General features: G+C 32.1%; 1 protein-coding gene across 1 annotated transcript in view; it reads left to right on the forward strand.

Moving 5' to 3' along the window:
• Positions 1-925: 925 nt before the first annotated feature.
• The window catches only part of LOC106689692 (E3 ubiquitin-protein ligase RNF19A), a 136,182-nt gene continuing 131,861 nt past the window's right edge, over positions 926-5,246 (forward strand). Inside the window, exon 1 of the mRNA XM_067051665.1 lies at positions 926-995. The gene's annotated coding sequence lies outside the window, so the exon portion shown is untranslated. The remainder of the gene's footprint in view (positions 996-5,246) is intronic.

Genomic DNA, 5,246 nt, shown 5'->3' on the forward strand with positions numbered 1-5,246 from the left:
TATATATATAATATTGATATTGTCCACATCTATTCTCAGATTCACATCTCGAATTAGTACTAAATATCGATTTATTATATATGAGATGATGATGGATGGGAGTGAACCCCAGCTAACCGCCCTGATGAAGAACCTAAAACTCAGATCGAAACCTCGGCATGACTAAATACTTTTTTGTTTATTTATGTTATTTTTGCTTACTGCATCTCCGACCATCTTCTGCAATTAAATGGATATATAGAATGATTAAAGTAAATAATTGTATAAAACCAAAATTAATTAAAATAAAATAATGAAAGAAGTGTACTGCAACCCTTTTCCTTCTTCCTTGTACACATATTTTTCACTCATTTTTGGTAAATAATTTTTGATAAATAAATTATTTTCCTTAGAGATGTTATGTTTTTGATTTATTTTAGTTTTGATATCACGTACCTTGATTCCCATGATAATGATAGCACGTACCTTGACCTTGATACCCATTATAATAGCACGTACCTTGACCTTGATACCCATTATAATACCACGTACCTTGACCTTGATACCCTTTATAATAGCACGTACCTTGATCTTGATACCCATTATAATAGCACGTACCTTGACCTTGATACCCTTTATAATAGCACGTACCTTGACCTTGATACCCTTTATAATAGCACGTACCTTGATCTTGATACCCATTATAATAGCACATACCTTGACCTTGATACGCACTATAATAGCACGTACCTTGACCTTGATACCCATTATAATAGCACGTACCTTGACCTTGAACCCATTATAATCAAATCTGGCCATTGTTTGAATTCTAAACGTTCTGGTTGTTTGAATATACAACGTGTTTTAGTTTATTTAAATTATTGATGTGTTATTAGGACAGTTAATGAATTAATATTCATTATTCTTATTTTTTGTTTTAGGTAAGGCATTGGCATGGGTGTTGTTAAGATTGTAACATTAGGGAACAGCATATGTTTGTCTATCTTTAGTGAGCAGTAAGTACCCTTACCTAGTTGGCTATATTTAGTTAAGGCAGAGAGATTCAGTATTGATTAATAATACTGGTTGTGCCAAGCAATTATTAGTCCATGCTGTAGTTAGTCCTTCAATTGTTTGGCTCAATCTTTCTTGATAATTGTCTCCTTAAGATTTTGTTTTTTTATTACTTACTAACTAATCCGGTAATGATTGGAATTGCTAGATTTGTGTGTATATACTATATATAGCTGAAATGTACACGATTAAAAGTTTATAACAATTAAGTTAAATTTAAACATTACTAAGAACTTTCAGAGATCTTACTAAGTAACAAACGAAAATTACATTTTTATTTATATAGATTTTTAAGATTGTTGAAAAGAAGATGGCCACGGGACCTTCTAGTTTAAATTAATGTTTGAAGTACCACCAATGGGTGGTTCCTTCCCAAGATTTTCAAGTGTATATGAAACATACAACATATTTACCTATTGTATTATTTTGTTCAGTTGTAAATTACCATAAATAAAAAAAAAAAAGATTGTTGACAATTTAATTATGTTTCTAAATGAGCATCTAGAATGTTTTTTGGAGATGTATAATGCTCCAGTGGTAAAAAAAAATTAAGCAATTAAGAACCATCCATAAAGACCTAAATGTTCCTTATGTAACCGATCTAGCCCGAACCCGATATTATTCCTTGCATAATAAACTCCCTAACCACCCAAACCCACTCGTTTCTAACCTTGCTTCCTCTTCCATTCCTGGCAATCCTCCAAGGCGCCTGAAAAGAAGATGGCCTCGTGACCTTATATTGTAAACTGTTTTAGAGTTCTACTACTGGGTAGTTTCTCTACATCCTGTATCATATCATATGTCATTATGATCAAATTTACTGGTTGTATTTTTTTACAGTTGTAAATATCAACAAATAAATAATAAAAAAAAAAAAAAAAAGCAATTAAGAGGTGTACATGCGCCATGGTGACATTAAGGGATGTACCTGCGCAATAGTGACATTAGGCGGTGTACATGTGCCATGTTCAGTTTAAGGGGTATACATGCACCATAGTGACATTAGGCGGTGTACATGCGCCATGTTCAGTTTAAGGGGTATACATGCACCATAGTGACATTAGGTGGTGTACATAAGCGCCATGTTCACTTTAAGGGGTATACATGCATCATAGTGATATTTTGAGGTTTACATGCGTCATAGTGACATGAGCAGAATACTTTGCTTTATTGCTACAATATTCTTAGTTACTATTAAGTAATTTTTTTTTATTGAGAAATTTAATAGTTTTCACGAGGCTACCATATATAAAATTTTAATATTTGTTATTATAAGAAAATGTACTTTCTGAATCATTTCTCCCCCTAAGAAAGGAATTGTGTATATTAGATTAAAGGATTTCAACGAGACGGACCGGAAGTTCATGATGCTTGAAGCCGTTCAACCTTCCTCGGCTGTTCCGATTGTTACTACATTGAACTTAACTCTTCGGGTCCAAATCCTTAAGGCAAATCGGTCGGCAAACCGTTGGTTGAACAGATAATGCGAATATGGTTGAGCAATCTCGTGCTCATTACGTTACCTCTAAAATGTTTACTATAACAATTGCTTCCGATAAAAATTTTTAGAAAAACTACTGTGTAAAAAAAAAAGTCATCTAACCATTTAGGTCAGTTAATCTATATATATAAACGCGAATGTTGGAATCTTTGTCCACAATAAATTTTTCAATTATTGCATAGATTGAATTAATTCATATTAGCAAATGATAATAATAAAGTAAATGTTTAATTCCTGTTAGAAAATGATAATAATAAAGTAAATGTTTAATTCCTGTTAGCAAATGATAATAATAATTCATTTTAGCAAATGATAATAATAATTCATGTTAACAAATGATAATAATAAAGTAAATGTTTAAATAATAAAGTAAATGTTTAATTCATGTTAGCAAATGATAATAAAGTAAATGTTTAATTTTAACTAAGTGCAATGATTCATATCAAACTATTAATTGTGTTCATTAAATCTAATCTCCTGTAAATATATTCAAATATAGCAATAGGGAAGCTTTGTCAGCTCAGCTAGTCTTTTATAATACATCACTACTGTACTAAAATTTATATATCATAATTCTATAAAAATCTTTAACTATTTATATTTATATAATTACATATTTATAATATCTGTTTGATGTGTACTTAAATTATTAGTGCCAGTCTTAAAATTAATTGCACTATCTATGTTCTTAGTTACGTGTTAGATGTTACCTGTATTGCTTCTGTAATTTTGTTAGTTTTAGTGTGATTAACTATTTTCAAAATTGTAGGGTTTTTAAAATCGAAATCATGTTATAAGTTTAATGCTATGTCGCGCCAGTTCTGTAGTGTTAATGTTTTATATGCATGAGACTAAATAAGAAGACCAGATTAATCATAAAATTTGAAATGTGTGGAAATAATTATGCTAAGGTAATTGTTTTAAATAAATGATTGCTATTTAGTTATTATACTGCTGTGTGCATAGTATGACTGTGTGCATAGTATGACTGTGTGCATAGCATGACTGTGTGCATAGCATGATTTTGTAAAGTACATGATGATGGGGCGATAGCCGTAAAACGTTGTAACTGATAACTTAAAATAAAGTAAGGTAATAATAACTACAACTTATTTAATAATACATCTTGTTCTTGTACCTTTGTCAATTTTTATTGCTTGTTTTATTGGTCTACTTTATCCTCTCTATTTTACTCTCATTCGGTTTCATACTTCTCTCTTCCAGGGATGCTTAACAAAAAATTATTTTATTGTAAAAATTTTATTCAGATTTAAAAAGTAATAAAATGTTTTGGGAGTGGGTAGCTTATTGCTAAGTCATTGTGCTACTAACTTTAAGGACCCGAGTTGGAAACTGGCTGTTTATGACTAAAACACCTTGCACAACCGTTGGCCTACTAACAGTACTTCCTTGCAAAGTACTGGACTCCTGACCCTTCATGGATTGTAGCGGTACAGTTCGGGATGCCAGGATAATCGCTGAAGACAATTAGTTAATTAGTTGAGTCCTGCAAAACTATTATTATAATTGGATTTTTTTCCAAAGGCTTTTTGTGTGTTTACCAGTTACCAATTAAATACCTTTGTATTTATAAAATATTGTTACCATTTAACCATTGTTAAAATATTGTTGGCATCCAGGTCTCACAGCCCTTCTTAGGACTTCGTCTGATCATAATGCATCTTACCTTCTCTTCGGTCTTCTTACTTCTGTGCCTTCGTCTTCAATGGTGCTTTTCCTGGTCTAGTTGTCCTGCTCCTTTACTCCCACCTCCCCTTAGAGGCGTTACTTTTTTTTATCTGATTCCTCAATGGCCATAGGTGATAAAACGCCCCCTGGGTGAGCGTCCCCTCCAGGCCCGTGAGGGGGTCGGAAAGTTAGACGTGTCTAGGAAGGGTTTTTACCTGCCTTTATGCTTCCGATCTTTCGGCATGTGGCAAGAACTGTGGTACACTTAGGTGTTAAATGCTCTGATACAAGACCACTATGATATACAAACACAGGCATTCCTGTGAAGTGTCCCCCGAAAGGTATCCCACCTTGGCCAGGTATCGGACAGTATGGTAAAAACTTTAATAATGTCGATAATTGTTAATACGTCAATACATATTAATTTAATGTTGTTTTTTTTGTTTTGTTTTTTATAAATTCATATTTATATGCATATATTATGAAAACTACAACCCCTGCAAAGATTAAACTACTTTATAGTACATTAAATTATCTTTAATCTGCTTGTTAATAGACATCAGTACGTCTCATGGATCCTGAGAAGATTTTCAATGAATTCACTACTGATTGTTCAGTATATATTTCATGAAATGTTACATTTTCAAAAACAGTATCTTAGGAACGATTGTAAGTAAATAGCTCTGATAGGGCTCACATTTTAGTGAATTTACTTTAAACGCTGTTATATGGTTTTCTAGTGTTGGTGGCTTCAAAGATATGGACTGAAGCTCGGAATGAAAAATTTATTTTTAATTTGCAACAACCTACACTTGCCAGACTCATCAATTTTGACTAGTAATTATGTATAGTAGTGATTAAAGGAATCAAATATTGGGTTTAATATAATAGTTTTCGAATAAAATATATAAGTAGTCGAAAATAGTTTTCGAAAAGGAATACAAGATAACTTTCGTCCTTATAGCGCTGTGGGTGCGAGACTTCTCACTAACCTAATAGAATA

The sequence above is a fragment of the Halyomorpha halys genome, unplaced genomic scaffold, assembly GCF_000696795.3.
Source record: "Halyomorpha halys isolate HHAL.00 unplaced genomic scaffold, Hhal_1.1 Scaffold1428.1, whole genome shotgun sequence".
Taxonomy (NCBI): domain Eukaryota; kingdom Metazoa; phylum Arthropoda; class Insecta; order Hemiptera; family Pentatomidae; genus Halyomorpha; species Halyomorpha halys.